This window comes from Tursiops truncatus, chromosome 1, assembly GCF_011762595.2.
Source record: "Tursiops truncatus isolate mTurTru1 chromosome 1, mTurTru1.mat.Y, whole genome shotgun sequence".
NCBI classification, from domain to species: Eukaryota; Metazoa; Chordata; class Mammalia; order Artiodactyla; family Delphinidae; genus Tursiops; species Tursiops truncatus.
The window spans coordinates 144,406,536-144,427,776 of record NC_047034.1 but is presented as its reverse complement, the minus strand read 5'-3'; the positions used below and the strand labels follow the sequence as shown (position 1 = coordinate 144,427,776).

General features: G+C 38.7%; 1 pseudogene; it reads right to left on the bottom strand.

Annotated features, from left to right (window-relative positions):
* Window positions 1-2,345: 2,345 nt before the first annotated feature.
* LOC101318756 (cullin-4B-like) lies at window positions 2,346-5,669 on the bottom strand (annotated as a pseudogene).
* Between the last annotated feature and the right edge of the window lie 15,572 nt (window positions 5,670-21,241).

Sequence of the window (21,241 nt, the reverse complement as noted above, 5' to 3'; positions counted from 1 at the left end):
GTATTTTTTTTGTTGTTGTTTGTTTGTTTGTTTTTTAAATAAAAGTTTTATTGGAGAAAAATAGAACCACCACGTACACAGGGAAAAGAGCACAAAAATTCAACTGATACAGAACTGAAAGTCACAATTATCCAATGTTGTTTGTGATTACTTTTCAATTTCTTAAACAGCTCCCCTCAATTTGTTTAATAGTCTCACCAATTTTTTCAGCTGAAATAGCATCAAGTTTTCAAAAACTTAAGAGCCTCAGGGAAGGGACCAGCTTTCAAGATAACAAAGGTGACACCAAGAGTCTCCTAATAGTACCAGTTCTACCTAAAAATTCCTTAAGAGTAATTATCGAGTCTGGTGGAACAGTCTACGTATCTCACAGACCATCAGGGATGAGTTAGAACATTGACTTAGATGGTCCAGTATGGAGACAGGGCAAACAAAATGGCTGCATTTCCTCGTCAGATAAGTTCATGTAAGGAAACCAGGGAGGCGCTAAGAAAATACAGGCAATGGCTGCTCAAAAATAGTTAGGAAGGCATTCTAAATACCACATATTGTTGGACAATAGTGTGTAAGTTGATGCAATTATAAAGAAAACAGGCAACTTCTTAAAAAAATAGCTGGTTACAGTTCTTTGATAACTCAAGAAAACAATCAACAGCAAACACAAGAGCCAAAAGTCTCAGTTGAGGGTTAGGACCGAGGTATTCTTCCTAATGGTTCCAAATAGTCAAGGAATTACACTGTTGCAAAAAGCATTAAAGCAGTTCTGATTTTTTAAAAAATTAAAACAGGGCTTCCCTGGTGGCGCAGTGGTTGGGAGTCCGCCTGCCGATGCAGGGGATACGGGTTCATGCCCTGATCCGTGCATGCGCGGAGCGCCTGGGCCCGTGAGCCATGGCCGTTGGGCCTGTGCGTACGGAGCCTGTGCTCCGCAACGGGAGAGGCCACAGCAGTGAGAGGCCCGCGTACCGCAAAAAATAAAAAATTAAAACAAAATTTCTGCTTCTCCTCCAAGATCAAGTCCCTTCAAAGCTTCATGGAAAAACAAACAAGGAAGCAAAACAAAACCCAAAACCCAAAAACAAAAGACCACTGATGGTAAAAGAGAAAACTTCTACTCACATTATCAATTTGAAAAACAGTACTTTTGCTATTTTCTATGTATGAACAATCCCAGGACATTCCCCTGAAAAGTAGGTGTCCAGTGGCTATGAGAACTCTTTATCTTCAAGCAAGTTTGAAAGGAATAATATCAGCATAATACAGAATTTGAAATTCCCAACTAGAGGGTGTGTGGGGGAAATGAGGAAGGACCTAGTTCTATCTAGGGCTTTAGGAAGTTAAAATAAGGATGATAGGAAATGCTTATATGCCAACAAAAAGGAGAGTTGAGGTGCTTCCAAAAAAAATCTTTGGTAGGGAAAATAGGAATGCTAAATCCCAGGAAGCCTGTAAGAATCTACAATTGGTCCAAGTTAAAGACAAAACTGTCCAAACAACATTAACGTCTAAAGGAAGTTGAAAACTAGTTTATGAATTTTTGCTCTTGTAAAAAGTTACAAAACACGTGGATTTTGTTCTCTTTTGTGATGTTCATATTATATTCATTTTTAATATGAAGAAAGAGTTGGATTTTTCTCTCCTACCATGTTCTTCTAGTACAACTAACCAGCAATTTTCTATTTCAGCTATTTTTATAAGTACCTGTTAATCAGCACAGTAAACTCAGGGCTGAATCATATATACACATCCCATGGGAACATTTTAGGTTGTGTATATACAAGACCACGTAAGCAACTGTCCCTCTGCTTGAAAACTTGTTTCCAAATAAAGTTTTTAAAAACATCCCTTTCAGTGTAACAGACATTACTTAGTAAAATATCAATAGCTATGACAACTTGTTTTTCTCTTCAAGGGAAATCACAAAACAGGTGAACAACCAAGTCCAGGGTGGTTTTTCTATTTATAAATACATCCAGTACTCTGTACAGTAAATAAAGTTTGCATGCAGTTTAAGTATCTTTAAATGACATTTTAAGCAAATAAACCTTTTGCTTCATAATTAATGGTACATAAGAACATCCCTCCTCTTTTTTTAAATAGCCATAGGGACCTCTTCCCCAGTTCCAAATAGTAATCATGAAGACCAGGTACTTTCTTAAGAGTTTTCTGCACATCATACTAAATAACATGCAAAGAGTTCAACAACATTCTTCTTAAAGGTAAGTATTACTCTTTAAATGGGCATGTTAACCACTGAAAAGTCACTCAACTATTTCCATTACACTGCTTCATTTGGTCATTGGCAGTATAAAAGAAGTCAAATAACAACAGATTACTTTATCCACTGGCTACTGCTTATGACACCAAATGCTCCAAGGCCAACATTTTATGCAACATAATTGTACTGGTTTGGATTTTCTTTATCTCTTTCCATGTAGTCCCAGTCAATTAAGGATTCTATTCTCTTCTTAAGATCAGCAGGCTTTACTGGAAATTTCAACTGGTTGTACACTTCTGAAACAAGAAGATTGTGGCTGTCTTTCTTATCTTCATAATTTGAACAATTGCAGCATCAATTTGATACTGTCTGTCTTGAAATACTCTTTCTGTAGTGCTTGCTTGTTCCTCAACCGTTTCTTTCATCTGAATTTGATTGATCTTTATCCTGAAATGTTTGTGCTTGAAATCATCATTACAAATGAACTTGTCACCATCTCCTATAGCTTTACCCTTTGGATTTTTCATCAGAACTCTAGGTTTGCCACAGGCCAATGACTGCAGTGTTCTCCTTAACTCTCCAGCCTCTATTCCCGTAGCCTGCTTGATCTCTTCTAAACTTAACTCCTCTCCCTCATTAAACATTAGCAGCACCAGTGTTTGAAAAAGAGAGAACTGGAGTTCCTTTTTACCCTCTTTAAATCCTGCCTTTAGCACACAGTGTCCTAGGGTTGACGGCCACTGAAGTTTCCCGCCACTATGTTTGCCTAGGTGAAAGGTCTTGAAAATCTCCTGAAATTTTACCATCTCTGGTGGTAAATGAACTTCCATAGGCACATATGTTGGCCAATAACCCACCGTCAGGATATTCACAGTTAATTCGATATTCCCAGGTACATACTGGTTCTGCATATACTGTTTGAATTGAATCACGATGTCTTTAGAAAGTTCCATGTCTTTAAACGTTCCTTCAAGTTTGCTGGTGAAAGAAGCTCCACATTCATGTTTGCGTTTGGACAGCATTGCTTTTTCAGCATCCACAGATGCACTCTTCCCAGCAGGCGCTTGGCTCAATCTTTCTTATAGAAGGGCCTTAAAAACGTCCTTGCCATAGATGAATCTAAATATAATCATAGGGGCTGCCCTGGTGGCGCAGTGGTTGAGAGTCCGCCTGCCGATGCAGGGGACACGGGTTCGTGCCCCGGTCTGGGAAGATCCCACACACCGCGGAGCGGCTGGGCCCGTGAGCCATGGCCGCTGAGCCTGCGCGTCCGGAGCCTGTGCTCCGCAGCGGGAGAGGCCACAACAGTGAGAGGCCCGCGTACCGCAAAATAAATAAATAAATAAATATAATCATAATCTTATCCAACATTTTCTCAAGTTCTTCATCTGTAGCTTCTTTGTTGCCTGCGAGAAGCTTTGAATCTGCATACTTAGATATAAGTTCAGCAGGTTTGTTTGGTCTTTTGTTAATGAATGTTTCAAATGCTTCTTTCATGGCATTGAAACGTTTTTTATTCTTCAGGAAACAGATATCAATTATATGGTCAACCTTACCCTTAAAAGCCAGCAATTCTTGAACCGTGGTTTTATCCTTTTCAGGATTAATTACAACAGTGCTACCAAATGCCTTAATGTATTCAATCCATTGCTGCAAGAGAACCTGAATGCCACCTCGAACTTTACTGAAGAGCTGATACAGGTGAGATAAATCTTGAATTCGGTTTTCATCAAGGAGTTTTTTTAAATCTTTCTGAAGAATCGCTGTTAAGTGTTCACCTAGAAGTTGTTTTTCCACAGTAGCAATTAATGACTTTTGGGTGGTCTGATCTAAGTAAGTAATAAGTCTGTCTGCTTCTTTTTCTAGATGTTTGTTAACATGATGAAGATATTCAGGAACCTCTCTTTCCTGCATTAATTTTTGGCCTTCAGCTGTGTAGAGTCGGTTAGTTTCTTCCAAAAATCATTGTTCAAAAGAATCCTGATAAATTTGCAAACCAGAGAGCATGCTTAAAAGGCTTTGGAGTAAACTTCTATCAATTGCTTCACTATTCCTTTCCCAAATGGAGGGTCATTGAATTCTTTTTTTTTTTTTTTTTTTTTTTTTGCGGTACATGGGCCTCCCACTGCTGTGGCCTCTCCCGTTGCGGAGCACAGGCTCCAGACGCGCAGGCTCAGCGGCCATGGCTCACGGGCCCAGCCGCTCCGCGGCATGCGGGATCCTCCCGGACCAGGGCACGAACCCATGTCCCCTGCATCGGCAGGCGGACCCCCAACCACTGCGCCACCAGGGAAGCCCGGTAGCATTGAATTTTTTTTTTTTTTTTTTGCTGTACTTGGGCCTCTCACTGTTGTGGCCTCTCCCGTTGCGGAGCACAAGCTCCGGACGCGCAGGCTCAGCGGCCATGGCTCACGGGCCCAGCCGCTCCGCGGCATGTGGGATCCTCCTGGACCGGGCACGAACCCAGGTCCCCTGCATCGGCAGGCAGACTCTCAACCACTGCACCAGCAGGGAAGCCCGGTAGCATTGAATTTTGACGAACGTAAGTCCTATCCAGAAACAAAAAACTGCTACTGATCATGATCATTTGTCTGCAATGGTTTTGCCAACATCTATCGATCTTCTTTAGAAAAAGAACTCTATCCAGTGAATCCTCTCTGAACTGATGAATTTGTGCTTTCATGTGATCTTCACAAATCTGTCTCAGCTGTTTGCACAAGTTTGCAGAAATCTTGTAAGAACAGAGATTTTCCACAGCCTGATAGAGTTCTTCTAAATTGTTCTTAATTGAAGTACTATCCTGGATTAGCTTCCACTGCTTTTTTCAGTTTCTGCCATGTTTCATCCGTGTAGCTTTCTGGTAATGTAGGCTTATCTTTAAAGTTCTTGATCACTGACTTCTTAGCAGAGCCAGGCTTGCTGTTAGCAAAGCTAGAGACAGTGGTAGAAGATTGGGCTAGGTCGTTTGAGTGATACACCGAAGCCACAGAGGAGATTAATATACCTTATTTTTAAGTTGCTGCTGCTGAGATGTTGCAGCAGTTGGTGAAGGTGAAGAGGAGGAGGAGGATTCCTCAGCCATCTTCACATCAAACCCTACACACCCCAGGGTGTCTTCAAAACCAGCTTCTTCTGTATCCCTACGTGGCTGGGAGCGGCCACTGAAACCCCCAGGCAGGAGAAGGACGGGGTTAAAGGGGATGCCGAATCCCTGGGTTGTAAAGGAGTGGAAGAGAAGGGAGAGGTGGAATCAAAGTCTTCTCTGTCGTTACTACTGTTACTGCCGCTACTGCTGCCCTTTAACTTTCTCTTCTTGGCAGTGGTGAGTGGTGGTGCTGGTGTTACACCAGGGCGGGGTGGTGCTGGTATTACCATCAGTGGCAGATCTGACCTCCTGAGCAGCAGCGGCAGCAGCTGAGGGACTGGGGGAAGAAAAACCTGTTGGAAACATGCAAATAGCGGGGTCAACAGGCAGACAGCATCAAAAACCTACGTTTATATGCCTGCGTGCGTGTAGGAGAGAAGGTGGCAATGCTAGAGGGGGGAAGGGAAGAAAGAGAGGAGAAACACAGAGGACGAGAAGGAAAGTGAAGGGGGCGCTCCACCGGGGGAATGGAGGGTTTGGGAAGGAGGATAGGCTGACACCAGGAGTGAGCAGAGCAAGGGGGAGAGCGGATGAGGAGACAGACAGATAAACGGCCGTGCCATCCCCCTCCCCTGCTCTTCCCTCTCTCTCCCCACTTTCTGCAGGAGTAACTCAGTAAGTCTGTGAGGCTGCAGCTCCTCCTCCTTTTCTCCCTCTTGGCTTGTATGTTTAGGCTTATTGTATTGTTCCAGTTTAGTTATTACCAATAATGTTATCTGGAAATTTATTCTATATGGCTTTTGTGCATTTGTGCATACATTTCTATTGATTATGTTCCTAAAGTAGAATTGCTGGATCATAGGCTGTGTTTATTTTCAACTCTAGTAGAAGATGCTAAAGTGCCTTCAAATATCATCCCACCACTGTACTCTCACAAGCCATGAACATGAGAAATGCCCTGTACACTGCATTACACCACATTACACCACAGCCTCATCAAAACTTGGTATTGTCAGCCTTTTTTATGGTACCCATTCTAGTGAGTGTGATATTGCATTGTGGTTTTAATACGCATTTTCCTGATTCTTAACGAGGGTCTCTACCTTTTCTTATCTTTACTGCTATTTGGGTATTTTCTATGCTGAGATTGTTCAGGTCCTTTAACTATTTTTCTTTCAGCATATCTACCTTAAAAATAATTTTTATAATTAAAATTTTGATATGAGCCCTTAATCAGTTGATGTTTTGCAGATATCTACCCCTACTCTTTGACACTGCTTTCATCTATCACACTCTTTCCAATTCCACTTATTTTTTAAATGGATATATTAAATCACTGCAAGAGACACCTTACCTGTAACTTTTCTCTCCTTTAATACATTATTTTATATTCTTGTATTGTAAAACACGCATCTCAGAACAGATTTACACAGCTTGTATTTTGCATTTATGCACTCCGTTTTCCAGCAGGTAAAATCTAGCATTTTATTTATTGACATATTTGAGATTCTTCATGAACCAGATGTTGCTTAACTGTTGAGTATATGAAACCAAATACATGTTCCTAATTCCAGCATGCTAATATGTAACTCCACACTTAAGCAGTGTTTTTTTGTTTTGTTTTTTTTGTTTTCTCTCTTTAGGATCCCTAGAAAAAAGAGCCCATGTCCAAATTATTACTAAATGTTTATTGGAGTAGGGTGGCAATTTAGGCAGCAAGAGTGAGGGGGGAAATTAGGAAATAAAGCAAGAAAGGACAGGCATTTATCTTCTTACTCATTCTAATTTCTTGTATCTGACTGATCCAAGTGTATCTGGCAGGCAGTTAACACACCATTCTGTTTGATACTTTTTACACACCGTTCTACCTGATTTTTTTTACACAGGCCCTCTGGGCGGCTGCCGGGGAATCTAGATCCCACCTCCCTGATGTGGCATTTCCTTTGAATGTAGAAGTAATGGGTGGAGCCAGAAGGTCCATGGATCCAGGCAGGTCAGACCCTGCCAATAACAGTGGGATTATGAATGTTTTGCTAGAGCTGGCTTGTCGCCCAGAGGAGAGGGCACACAAGTGTTCCCATTAAGAAATGAGGTCACCTCAGAGGCAGTAGCCAGGTCTCTGAACTGAGCAAGAGGCTTAAGCCAGGATGCAGATGAGGCCAAGTGCGTGTGGCATATGCATACCTGGTTCTGTACACCTCTGATGCTCTCGTCTACCACAAATGCCCTTCACAATAGTAATCTAACGAAGACAATGAGCCGCAGTAAAGGCACAGGAAGGAAAGAGGAAAAGACGTAATATCAGTGTGTCCGACACCTGTGGTTTGACTACATCATTTAGTTGCACATCAAAGGGAATTCTCTCAAAAGACAGGATTTCAAAATTCTCTGTTTTTTTTTCTGAGTTACCATGATTCTTGCTGCCTGATCCCACAATTGCTATTTCATTTTCCAGGTGTGGTGGAGCCGGCATTTTCTTACGTATGTGGATACTCAGTGGACATTCTCCTCTTACGGATGATAGTAATCACCTCAGGTAGGGATATCTGCTTCTTTTTCATAGTGTGTCACATCTATAAAGAAAAATAGTGAAGGTAAATGACAGTGAAGAAAATGAGGAGGCTTTTCCACTGCTGTTCCTCAGAGTCTACCCTTTCTGTTCTAGTTCTGAGGATAGAAATTAGTGTTAAAACCACCTATGATTATAAAATGTTATTTCAGTTTCTGTGTCTTTCTGAGCCCCAGCTCCGTGCTGCAACGCTGTGCCAAGGAGCAGAGACAGGTACCTGGCTAACATCTACTCTCGGGAGACTCAAGTTCTCACTGACAAGTCACAACGAATAGATCCCTTATATTTAAGAACAAACCACGATCATTTATGTGATGATATGAATTATGAGTTTAGTAGGACCTCAGATAAAGGAGACGTTGGCGTGAGCTGGAGCTGTCCACAAATTTCTCTTAGAGCAATAGGCCTTAAGTCTAATAATTTGGATACCTTACAGTGAAAAGGATAAACACTCTTGACAGAGACAAGAATGAATCTGGCATAATCAAAAAGAGGAAAAACTAAGATTATGGGAGGAGCTTGTTATAGTTACCTATAGCTTCACAGAAAATTATCCCCCAAATTAGTGATTTAAAGCAACCATTTTATTATATCTCACATCTCGTTGGGCAGGAATTCTGGCCAGTGCTCAGCTGCGTGACTCTTCTGTTCCACGTGACGTAGACTGAGGTCTCTTGGTATATTCAGCTAGTGGGTGGAGTGTTCCAAAGGGCTCAAGGTGGCTTCATTCACATGTCTAGCCCTTTGGTGGAGCAGGCTGGAAGGTTGGGATCCCCTGGGATTGTCAAGTGACATGTTAACCCATGGCCTTTCTGTCATGATGGTCTCAGGGTTGTGAGACTTTGTATATGGCTGCTGACAGCTTCCAGAAAGAATGGTACAAGAACAACAACAGCAACAAATGAGACCAGCTCATTTCTTAAGACAGACCCAGAAACTATTGCAGGTTGTCTTCTGCCATATTCTATTGAGCAAAGCAACATCAGAGCACAGTTTTAAGAGGAGGGGACATAGGCACTTTCTCTTCATGGATGGAGCATCAAAATATTTGTGGCCATTTTTAACTCGCCAGAAACTGATACTGAAAAAAGCAGCTGGTGTATCTGATAAGGAAAGGCTGTTGTTCAGCAATAGCGGTCCACCTCCCACCTCTCAATATTGGGGACTATCCACATTCCTTTGTTAAATATTTACAGAGTGCCTACCACGTTCAGGCAATGCTTTATGCACTGGGGATAATAAAGAGAATTTTAAAAAAAGATAGAGACTCTGTTGTTGTGTGGCTTACATATTAGCTGGTTATGAGAGAAAATAAAGACAGGAATTAAAAATATCAGGTAATGATATGTGCTACTGAAGATATGATTAGGGGAAATGGGAAGTGGATGGTGATAAAATTTTTCTCTAAGGAGTTGACATTTAAGCTGGGACCTGAGAGGTAAGAAGGAGGCAGTGATGGGAGGGTTTGAGAGAAGAGCATTGCTGTCAGAGTGAAGATATCTCTGAGAGCAAAGTTCTGAAGTCAGAAAGGACTTGGCATCAAGAATCAGGAAGAAGGCCAATGTGTCCAGGGCAGAGGGACCTAGGTGAAGCATTCTCCTGTGGCCTTCGGAATAAATCCGGTCTCGGGCTTCTTCCGCAGAGCACTTCACTGTGAGCAGCTCCAGGAGCCACCAGGTGGTCCTGGTGGGCGAAAGTGCTGAGCTCAGCTGCCAGCTGTCCCTGCCACAGTGTGGTTTCATGAGCACTCTTCCCATCTGGTTTACCTGTACAAGGATGGGGAAGAACTCTGGAAAAAGCACTACAGCTATATGAATCGCACAGTGCTTCTGAAGGACACCCTGGGAGAGGGCAAAGTGACCCTCAGGATCTACCATCAGTGTTCTTGATGGGGGGCAGTATCACTCTTTCTTTAAAGACGGTGACACCTATGAGGAGGCCATCATGGATCTGAGGGTAGCAGGGAAGGACAGAAAAGAGTCATCTCCACATTTCCTTGGCAATGCTACCCTGGACCACTTCCTGATATAGTTTGCATGTTTATATATGTGCATAATATACATAAACATACACATGTAGGGACCTCCCTTGTGGTCCAGTGGCTAAGACTCCATGCTCCCAATGCATGGGCCCCAAGTTCGATCCCTGGTCAGGGAACTAGCTCCCACACGCTGCAACTAAGAGTTCACATGCCGCAACTAAGAGAGCTCGCATGCCACAACTAAGACTCAGTGCAGCCAAATAAATAAATAAATATTTTAAAAGATACACATGTACATATATAAAAGTATTATATACATCAATATATAAATATTTATATATCCATATCTTCTTTTTAAATGCTAATATGGTATATACTTTGCTTTGCAACTTACTTTTTTTTTTAACATAATTGTGTAAACAGGAAGAAACTTCATATCAGTGTATGAATTTTTCCTATTCCTTCTATGGTTGCAAAGTTTTCCATTGTTTGGATGATGCAGAATTATTTTACACATATCCTACTTTTTTTTTTTTCGGGTCATCACCACTTTATTTTATTATTTATTTTTTAACATCTTTATTGGGGTATAATTGCTTTACAATGGTGTGTTAGTTTCTGCTTTATAACAAAGTGAATCAGCTATACATATACATATGTCCCCATAACGCTTCCCTCTTGCATCACACTCCCTCCCACCCTCCTTATCCCACCCCTCTAGGTGGTCACAAAGCACCGAGATGATCTCCCTTTGCTATGTGGCTGCTTCCCACTAGCTCTCGATTTTATATTTGGTAGTGTATATATGTCCATGCCACTCTCTCACTTTGTCCCAGCTTACCTTTCCCTGTCCCCGTGTCCTCAAGGCCATTCTCTAGTAGGTCTGTGTCTTTATTCCCGTCCTGCCTCTAGGTTCTTCAGAACCATGTCTTTTTTTTTTAGATTCCATATATATGTGTTAGCATACAGTATTTGTTTTTCTCTTTCTGACTTACTTCACTCTGTATGACAGACTCTAGGTCCATCCACCTCACTACAAATAACTCAATTTCGTTTCTTTTTATGGCTGAGTAATATTCCATTGTATGTATGTGCCACATCTTCTTTATCCATTCATCTGTCGATGGACACTTAGGTTGCTTCCATGATCTGGCTATTGGAAATAGAGCTGCAATGAACATTGTGGTACATGACTCTTTTTGAATTAGGATTTCTCAGGGTATATGCCCAGTAGTGGGATTGCTGGGTCGTATGGTAGTTCTATTCTTAGTTTTTTAAGGAAACTCCATACTGCTCTCCATAGTGCTGTATCAGTTTACATTCCCACCAACAGTGCAAGAGGGTTCCCTTTTCTCCACACCCTCTCCAGCATTTATTGTTTGTAGAATTTTTGATGATGGCCATTCTGACTGGTGTGAGATGATATCTCATTGTAGTTTTGATTTACATTTCTCTAACGATGAGTGATGTTGAGCATTCTTTCATGTGTTTGTTGGCAATCTGTATATCTTCTTTGGAGAAATGTCGATTTTTTTTGGATTGTGTTTTTTGTTTTTTTGATATTGAGCTGCATGAGCTGCTTGTAAATTTTGGAAATTAATCCTTTGTCAGTTGCTTCATTTACAAATATTTTCTCCCCTTCTGAGGTTGTCTTTTCGTCTTGTTTATGGTTTCCTTTGCTATGCAAAAGTTTTTAAGTTTCATTAGGTCCCATTTGTTTATTTTTGTTTTTATTTCCATTTCTCTAGGAGGTGGGTCAAAAGGGATCTTGCTGTGATTTATGTCATAGAGTGTTCTGCCTATGTTTTCCTCTAAGAGTTTTATAGTGTCTGGCCTTACATTTAGGTCTTTAATCCATTTTGAGTTTATTTTTGTGTATGGTGTTAGGGAGTGTTCTAATTTCTTTCTTTTATATGTAGCTGTCCAGTTTTCCCAGCACCACTTATTGAAGAGGCTGTCTTTTCTTTTTTGTCTTTTGCTTGTGGTATGCGGACCTCTCACTGTTGTGGCCTCTCCTGTTGTGGAGCACAGGCTCTGGATGCACAGGCTCAGTGACCATGGCTCACAGGCCCAGGTGCTCCGTGGCATGTGGGATCTTCCTGGACCAGGGCACAAACCCGTGTCCCATGCATCAGCAGGCAGACTCTCAACCACTGTGCCACCAGGGAAGCCTCCTGTCTTTTCTCCACTGTATATTCTTGCCTCCTGTATCAAAGATAAGGTGACCATATGTGCGTGGGTTTATCTCTGGGCTTTCTATCCCGTTCCATTGACCTACATTTCTGTTTTTGTGCCAGTATCATACTGTCTTGATTACTGTAGCTTTGTAGTATAGTCTGAAGTCAGGGAGACTGATTCCGCCATCTCCATTTTTCTTTCTGAAGATTGCTTTTGCTATTCGGGGACTTTTGTGTTTCCATACAAATTGTGAAATTTTTTGTTCTAGTTCTGTGAAAAATGGAATTGATAGTTCGATAGGGATAGCACTGAATCTGTAGATTGTTTTGGGAAGTACAGTCACTTTCACAATGTTGATTCTTCCAATCCAAGAACATGGTATATCTCTCCATCTATTTGTATCATCTTTAATTTCTTTCATCAGTGTCTTATAGTTTTCTGCATCAAGGCCTTTTGTCTCCATAGGTAGGTTTATTCCTAGGTATTTTATTCTTTTTGTTGTAATGGTAAATGGGAGTGTTTCCTTAATTTCTCTTTCAGATTTTTTATCATTAGTGTATAGGAATGCAAGAGATTTCTGTGCATTAATTTTGTATCCTGCAACTTTACCAAATTCATTGATTAGCTCTAGTAGTTTTCTGGTAACATCTTTAGGATTCTCTATGTATAGTATCATGTCATCTGCAAACAGTGACAGCTTTACTTCTTCTTATCTGATTTGGATTAAAATTAACTTCTAGCTCATCCAAGTAGAGGATCAGAAGGATTTTTACTATGAGGAAACTTATTAGCATAATATAATGCATCAATTATTCCGATGAGAAATATGATAATGTTAATACAGTTGATGCCATTAGAGTTATTACGTGTCAAATGAGTTCCTAACTCAAGAATTAACAAAAGTAAAATGTCTATTTAACATTACATATATTAGCTTTCAAAAAGAGAGTATTGGAAATATCAAGTATTATTATTATTAAGTAGCTAGAGAGAATGTTCCTTATTCCTGGCATTAACTCATTTAAGAAGGTAGGTAGGTATGCCTGTAGGAGATGGGCTAAGATGGACTAAGAATTTTAAAATGAGCCCAAGATCAAAGAGTTAAAACTCCCTGTATTTTTGAGATGTTGTTTATATTGGATACCATTGGTAAAAACTTTGGAAGAAGATCTGAGTATCCTGTGGCTTGACTGATACTACACTTCTAGGTGAAGATCTCTGACTCTATATACACCAGAAAGGGGTCATGTTTCATTTGGGAGTATACCCTTACCAAATCAAGAAGCTAGATACAAACCAAGAAACTAGAAAATGAATTTCAGAAAGTAAAATGTAGAATCAATTACTATAAAAACAGAAATCAAATAAAAAATGTTCAGATTCCCAACAAAAAGAACTGACTTTTCCTCTAGTAAAACAGACACACACCATTGTTAAGATTTGTTATGAAAAAAAGGGACAGGTCATATATAAAAATATAACAGTAAGGAGTAGATAGTTCTGCCTCAAGCCATGACAGAACAAGTGGTTCCTGAACTCTTCTTTGAGAACTACTGAAAAACATGAATAAAACACGTATTTGTAAAATGTTTGAGTAAATCATTGAAAATGGTAAAGTAAGAAACTTCAAAAATCCTTCCCTGGTACAAACTGAATGTTTGTGGTCCACGCCCTTGCCCAAAATTCATATGTTGACACCCTAACCCCTAATGTAACTTATTTGGAGATAGGGCCTTTACAGAAGTAATTAAGGTTAAATTAGGTGATAAAGATAGGGCCATGATCCAGTAGGATTGGTGTCTGTATAAGAAGAGACATGAGAACTCATGCACTCTCTCTCTCCCCTTGCTTGCACAAAAAGAAGGGGTCATGTGAGCACACAACAAGATGGTGGCCACCTATAAGCCAGAAAGAGAAGCCTCACCAGAAACTAACCATGCAGGCACCCTGATGTGGGACTTCCCGCCTCCAGGACTGTGAGAAAATAAATGCCTGTTGTTTAAGCCACCCACCTAGTTTATGGTATTTTATTAGGGCAGCCTGAACTGATTGATACTTTCCCTTTATAAAACGGTAAGTAAACTAGGAAAAAATGCACCAGAAATCAACTTTTTTCAGAAATCTGGAAACTAACCACAAGCTTGCAACCAGGGGAACACTTAATCAGAAAAAAATAGCTGAATTTCAGTAAGAACAGTGAGCTTTGTGGCATTCTAACTTAACCTGTTCTTATCCCCTGCTTTCCAGCTCAGTGGTAACCTTGAAAAGAACAGCCTGAATTCCCCTATTAGTACTGGGAGAGGGACTAGAATGGACTTCAATAACAAAGGTACAAGCAGGATGGAACCCACATGCATGAACTAGACCCTCACTAGGATGGACTGAAACCCATATGTATTCTAATTGCTTTTGACCTTGTTGAAGAGAGTATGTTGCAGAAACCAGAGCCCTTCATCACAATTGACATACACACATTTGGCTTAGGACTCAGAGAAGTTGAAGGAGGATTCATGGGAAAGTAGAACAATTGCAGGTCTAGCTTCTACATCATTCCAATGAAAGGAATCAGCATATCAGCAGCAACATATACAAGCTACAAAAATGGCTGCTGCTTCCTTGCCACCCTCTGTCTCCCAGGAATTTTCCTTATGGCCTACACTAACTGGAAACATAAATGAAAGGGCATTCTGGAAAGTGTAGTCAAGTTGACACACATTTAAGGACATGATCACAATGTCCTTAGATAAATTTTTTATTTTTACATATGAGAAAGGACAGAAACCTCTGAATTTAAACTAAGGGAAAAAACAGACAATAGAAACAGACCTAACAGACTGAAGTTGACTAAGATAGTGAAATTAGCTGATAAGTTTAAAATAACTTTAATTGATTTGTTCAAGCATGCAGAAGAAGAGATAGATAACACTACCATAGAAGTGGAATCTATGGTAGGAAAATATTGGGGATTCCCAGGAGGAGAAAATATAACTTCTGAAATAAAAAAAAAATCATTAAAAAGAGTTTAGCAGCATATTCAGCAGAAAGAACATGGGATTAGGGTATTGGGAGACTATTTAATTGTAAATATCCAAACTGAAGAACAGAGAGGAAAAAGAATATAAAATAAAGAAAAATGCATAGGGATATAAGAGAAACAGTGAAAGGATCTAACAGATATGTAACTAGACACCCAACAGCAGAAGATGTATTTGAAGAAATAATGACTGGAATGCTATTTTTAAACCCATGTATTCATGGAGGTATGTGAACCTCAAGCAGGATAAACCATATCAAACATATCATAGTCAGACTATGGAAATCAAATTGAAGCAAATCTGTTTAAAGCAGTCTGAGAATAAAAGGCATATTGTCTTCAAAGAAGCAACAATAGGACAGATAGCTGACTTTTCAACAGATAATACAAAAGGAAGAAAATAATGGAATTATCTATTGGACACATTGGAAGGAATTAAGTTCCAACCAGGATTTTGGTCCAGATGACACTATCATTTAAAAATGTAGGTTAGGGCTTCCCTGGTGGCACGGTGGTTGAGAGTCTGCCTGCTGATGCAGGGGACGCAGGTTCATGCCCCAGTCTGGGAAGATCCCATATGCTGTGGAGTGGCTGGGCCCGTGAGCCATGGCCACTGAGCCTGTGCGTCCGGAGCCTGTGCTCTGCAGCGGGAGAGGCCACAACAGTGAGAGGCCCGTGTACCGCAAAAAAAAAAAAAAAAAAAGTAGGTTAAATAAAGATGATTCCATAGTGGCCTTGGAGAAGTAATTCTACTTTAGTTTAAGGAGAAATTTACAGACAACCAAATCTCCTGGTTCTTGAATCAAATTAAACAATGTTATATGCCTTTATCCTGGCATAAAAAGCTCAGTCAATCACTGTATTTCTGTAAGTCAGTATTTTTGCTTCAAGACTTCTAGCTTTTTAGGAAGACTACCTCCCTGATATCTACCATGTGGATCTCCCTCTGAATGTAAACTTCTTCCAAGTTTCTTCTAGATTATAGTTGGAACTTGTTTCTGCCCTTGGCCTTTGTTACAACTCCAGTCATTATGAAAGCCAACCCTGAAATAAATTTATATACTAAAATTTTCCCTTGTGTCACTTATCAGAGTAAGTACTCTGGCTTCATTTGGAAACTTTATGCCTCCTACACTTATTTTACAAAATCATTCTTTTAATTCAATGCACAAAAGACCTGTTATCTGTTCATTTAATTTTTAACTGTTTACTTTCATGCTAATAGCCCTCTGATGCATTTCCCTGATTGATGTCAGATTTCCTCTGATAGATATGTAATTTATGAGCTCCAAAACTACCAATAAACCATAATTGAAGGATGTAGAGAATTGTCTTTGAGTTCTCTGCTTAGAAATTTTTGTCTGATTTTCTTCTCCAAAATGATTATTTACTGTAATTTGTCTTAAAGTTTACTCTCCTTACCCCTTTACATGGATGTAGATTTTAACACATCCTAGAAAGAAAATTCTAACATTCAGAATTCTCCAGTCAGGAAGAAGTCTGTCTCAAGATAATTGTGAGTTCACCATACTTGGAAGTATTCAAGCAAATAATTGACAGCCTAATTAAAAGATAAAAGAAATTAACGGAATTTCTTCCCTATGCTAGGTAACTTGATGTTTGAAGTCCTTTGTCTATGTGTTATTATGGGACTCCAATTACTTTGTTTTCTTAGCATCCTCAGAAATCCTTAAGCCACAGCTGTGATGATTTTCCCATATCTTTCAGTACATCTGTATGCAGGGAGTGATGTCTAATTACAGCCATATGTTGGCTCTACTCAAAATCACTTGAAACTCTAAGCTCTGCCACATCTCTGGGTCTTGCTCTTCTTCCTTACTGATCCTAATTTCTAAATAACTCCATATAGAACTAAAAGTAAACAAGAACTTAGAGACGAGGGTTAATACTGCTTTTTCAACATGTTCCTATTAGAAAACCCTGGTTTCCTAATTTTTACATTTCCTTTCTCTTTCTTCCATATTTCCAATTCCCACCAAATGCTTATTGGATGAAAAGTGTGCTTTAAAGCATATTTATACTCATGATTAGCATAGCCATGCTAATTTTATTACTGTATTATTTTGGACCGATAAATGTGCATGGCAGATAGTGTGGGTGCTCTGAGGTATTCTTTCTCTGCCTCATTTTAAAGTCCTCTGAGATTTGTTTGTCATTGATATATGATTCCCTGTCTCAGATAAGTTCAGATAGGAAGAACATTGATCTGGGTTACATTTCCAAGATCTTCTACTTCAGTAGTCTTGGTTGAGTTCTAGGTATCCAGGTTCTCATGCTATTTGGGGTTGCTTTCAGTAACAGCTTTATTGCTTCAACACCCTTATCAGCATTAAGCAGGAATTAAGGTTCATCTTTACTGTGAATTTATAAGTGTGTGTGTATATTTTATAACATTGTGTGCATATGTCTATTTAAAATTTCATTTTAAGGCACTTTTCTCAGCATTCTTTTGCATTGGCATGTAACACTTTATGTGTCATTCTCCTATTTCCAATTTTTGGTACTAAATGCAATGCTGCTAAGAAAATTATTCAGTGTGTCTCCTTGTATAGGAGCTTCAATGAGATGTATACCAATATGTGGAATTTCAGAATTAAAGGCTATTTGAATTTTCAGCTTTACTTGATATAGCTGCCATTTATAAAACATACCTGCCAAGTATCTTGATGAATGGGTCAAAGAGTGAAGGAAAATGACAGGAGGCACAATACATGCAAACTCAGAGTAAAAGGGGACATTGAAAATTCACTTGTATTAAGCATTTATAATCCTGAAATATTTTCAAATGACTATTTAGATTGATGATATTTATGTAAAGATAAAAATATATCTGTGAGATCCAATTTAAGAAATATTTTATAAGCCACTAATATCTCTTCTCATTGGTTAAACCTGACAGATGGAAACTAATGTAGGGGAAAAAAGCATAAAAATTGCTAGAATATGGACAAAGTTAAAATGCTCAGGAAACTTTTTGTTATTGAGAAAAATAATTAATAGACTGATAAATTGTATAACTTTTTTTTTTTTTTTTTTTTTTTGTGGTACGTGGGTCTCCCTGTTGTGGCCTCTCCTGTTGCGGAGCACAGGCTCTGGATGCGCAGGCTCAGCGGCCATGGCTCACGGGCCCAGCCACTCCGCGGCATGTGGGATCTTCCCGGACCAGGGCACGAACCTGTGTCCCCTGCATTGGCAGGAGGACTCTCAACCACTGCGCCACCAGGGAAGCCCAATTGTATACCTTTTAAACTTAATTTTAAATTCCCAAATCTCTAATGGGGTCTCTAATATTGCACAAGTAGAATTAAAATATTTGAACAAAGAGAAGAAAAATATATACTGAGAAAAATCCAATCTATCCCAAACAGAACATTAAGGAAAATGAATAACAAAGCATAGAAAAGATGAGGCAAATAGTAAACACAAAATAAGATAGTGGAAGTAAATTTAACTAACTATCTTCATAAATCACAATAAGTTTAAATGGACTAGGAACTCTAGTAAAACTTAAAAAATGAGTTAAAAAAATCCGGCAGTATGCTATTTAAATTAAATCTAATTAAAACTTAAGACTACAGAAAGTTTAATTATAAAAAGCTAGGGAAAAAATAATCCCTAAGTAATACTCAAAAGAAATCTGATATAGTTGGATAATATACAAAATAAGATGAAAGAAGTACAGAGTTTCAATATCTAACGATAAAAATTTCATTCTTTCCAACCATAAATAAAACACTAACAAACAGTAATCACATATTATAATTACAGAAGTCCAAAAACTTTAATAATAAGTACCATACAGGCCACATTCTCTGATGACACTGAAATTTAGTTGGATGTCAATTTAAAAAAAATATTTAAGCAATTTAAAGTCTTTTAGAAATTCAAAACTGTTTTAAATAATTATAGGTATAAAGAAAATTATATGTAAAAATTCACACACAAAGGAAATTCTGGAAAGACAGAAAATGTGACCTAGAACATAAATCTTCCTCTTTCCCCACATAATAGTAAACAGAGAAACTTTTGGGCCAACCCAATGGATAGCTAAAACACAATCCACTGGGAAACATTACCAAAAAAAACTAAGTGCCAATGTATATTCATGAATAAAGATATACAAAGGATTGGAGAAAATGTGAAAAATAAGTGAATACAGGCAAAGAAGATTCAAAATATGTATAATAGCAGAAATTGGAATGCAAAGCCAAATCAAAAGAACAAAACAAATACTAAAAGCTATAATTCAAGAAAAACTTCTGGAAAAAAAACAAAAAAAAAACCACCCAGATTTGATGCTACATATTAACTAAGCACATCACATGCAGAAGAATTCAGACTCAAAACAATCAATAGCAAGACATGTTCTATTAAAATTCCTGGACATTTAAAGTAAAAGAAAAATATCCCTCTGGTCACCTAGCCAAACAACAAGTAACATGAAAGGAAAATAAAATCAGACTAGGATCAGATATTTCAATAGTAATACTTCAGGCTAGAAGACAGTAGTGTAACAGATTTGAGATATTCAGGAAAGTAAATAAAAACCAAAGATTTATAAACAGAAGAAATGACTTTGGAAAATAAAAGTTACTGCCAAAAGTTACTGCTATTAGATGTAGTAGTTACTTTTAGAACTAAAATGAAATGAAGGTTAATAACATGAAAAATGTTTAATATCGTAGTTTTTAAGTAAAGACAAATTAAAACCACAGTGAGTTACCATTATGCACACGTTAGAATGGCTAAAAATGCAAAGACTGGCCTTACTGTTGACTAGAATGTGGAGCAATTGAAACTCATTCACTGCTGGTATGACTTTCAAATGGTATAACCACTTTTAAAATAATTGGCAGTTCTGTAAACAGTGAAGCTTAGACATATAATACGACCTAGCCATTCCACTACTAAATATTTAACCAAAGAAAATGAAGACATATACAATCATGCAAAAACTTACATGCAAATGTTCATAGCAGCTCTATTTGTCAGAGCAAAAAAATGAAAACAATCCAAAAGTCCATCAACAGTTGAATGATTAAACAAAGAGTTGCATGTCCATACAATAGAACACTATTCAGCTGTACATTTAACAACCAGGACAAATCTGAAAATAATTAATCTGGATAAAAGAAGTGTAATAAAAATGAATATGCCCTTTATGACTCCATTTAAATGAAATTCTAAAAGATACATACTAGGGACTTCCCTGGTGGTGCAATGGTTAAGAATCCGCCTGACAACGCAGGGGACATGGGTTAGAGCCCTAGTCCGGGAAGATCCCACATGCCGCAGAGCAACTAAACCCATGCACCACAGCTACTGAGCCTGCACTCTAGAGCCTGCGAGCCACAACTACTGAGCCCACATGCCACAACTACTGAAGCCTGCACACCTAGAGCCCATGCTCTGCAACAAGAGAAGCCACAACAATGAGAAGCCTGCACACCGCAACAGAGTAGCCCTCGCTCACCACAACTAGAGAAAGACTGTGCACAGCAATGAAGAGGCAACGCAGCCAAAAATAAATAAATAAATGTATTTTAAAAAAAGATATATACTAATATCTGTTGACAGAAAACGTATCAATTTTTGCCTGAGGATAGTAGTGGAGAGAGAGTAAAGAATGGATTATCAAGAAGTACAAAGAAAATTTTGGAATTAATGGATATTAATTATATAGTTTAAAGGGTGTATGGATATGTCAAAATTCGTCATATTGTACACTTTAAATGTGTGCGATATAATGTGCATCATTATACCTGGATAAAGTTTTAAAAAAGAGAATAAATGGGCTGACTCTCTCAATATAAAAACAGGGAGAATTAAAGGAGCATATGCAAATTCTTTGAAATTTTAACAGCACTTTGAATATGTCCTCTCATTACCTTACATCCTCCACTGATTTTGATAAGTCAACTATGAATGGTGTGGTTCCCTTGTACATGATGAGTCTTATGCAGATATATATACCATAACTTCTTTAACCATTCATCTGTTGATGGACACTTAGGTTGTTTCCATGTCTTAGCTATTGTAGATAGTGGTGCTATGAACATTGGGGTGAATGTATCTTTCCAAACTAGAGTTTTTGTCTTTTCTGGATATTTTCCCAGCAGTGGGATTGCTGGATCATATGATAATTCTATTTTTAG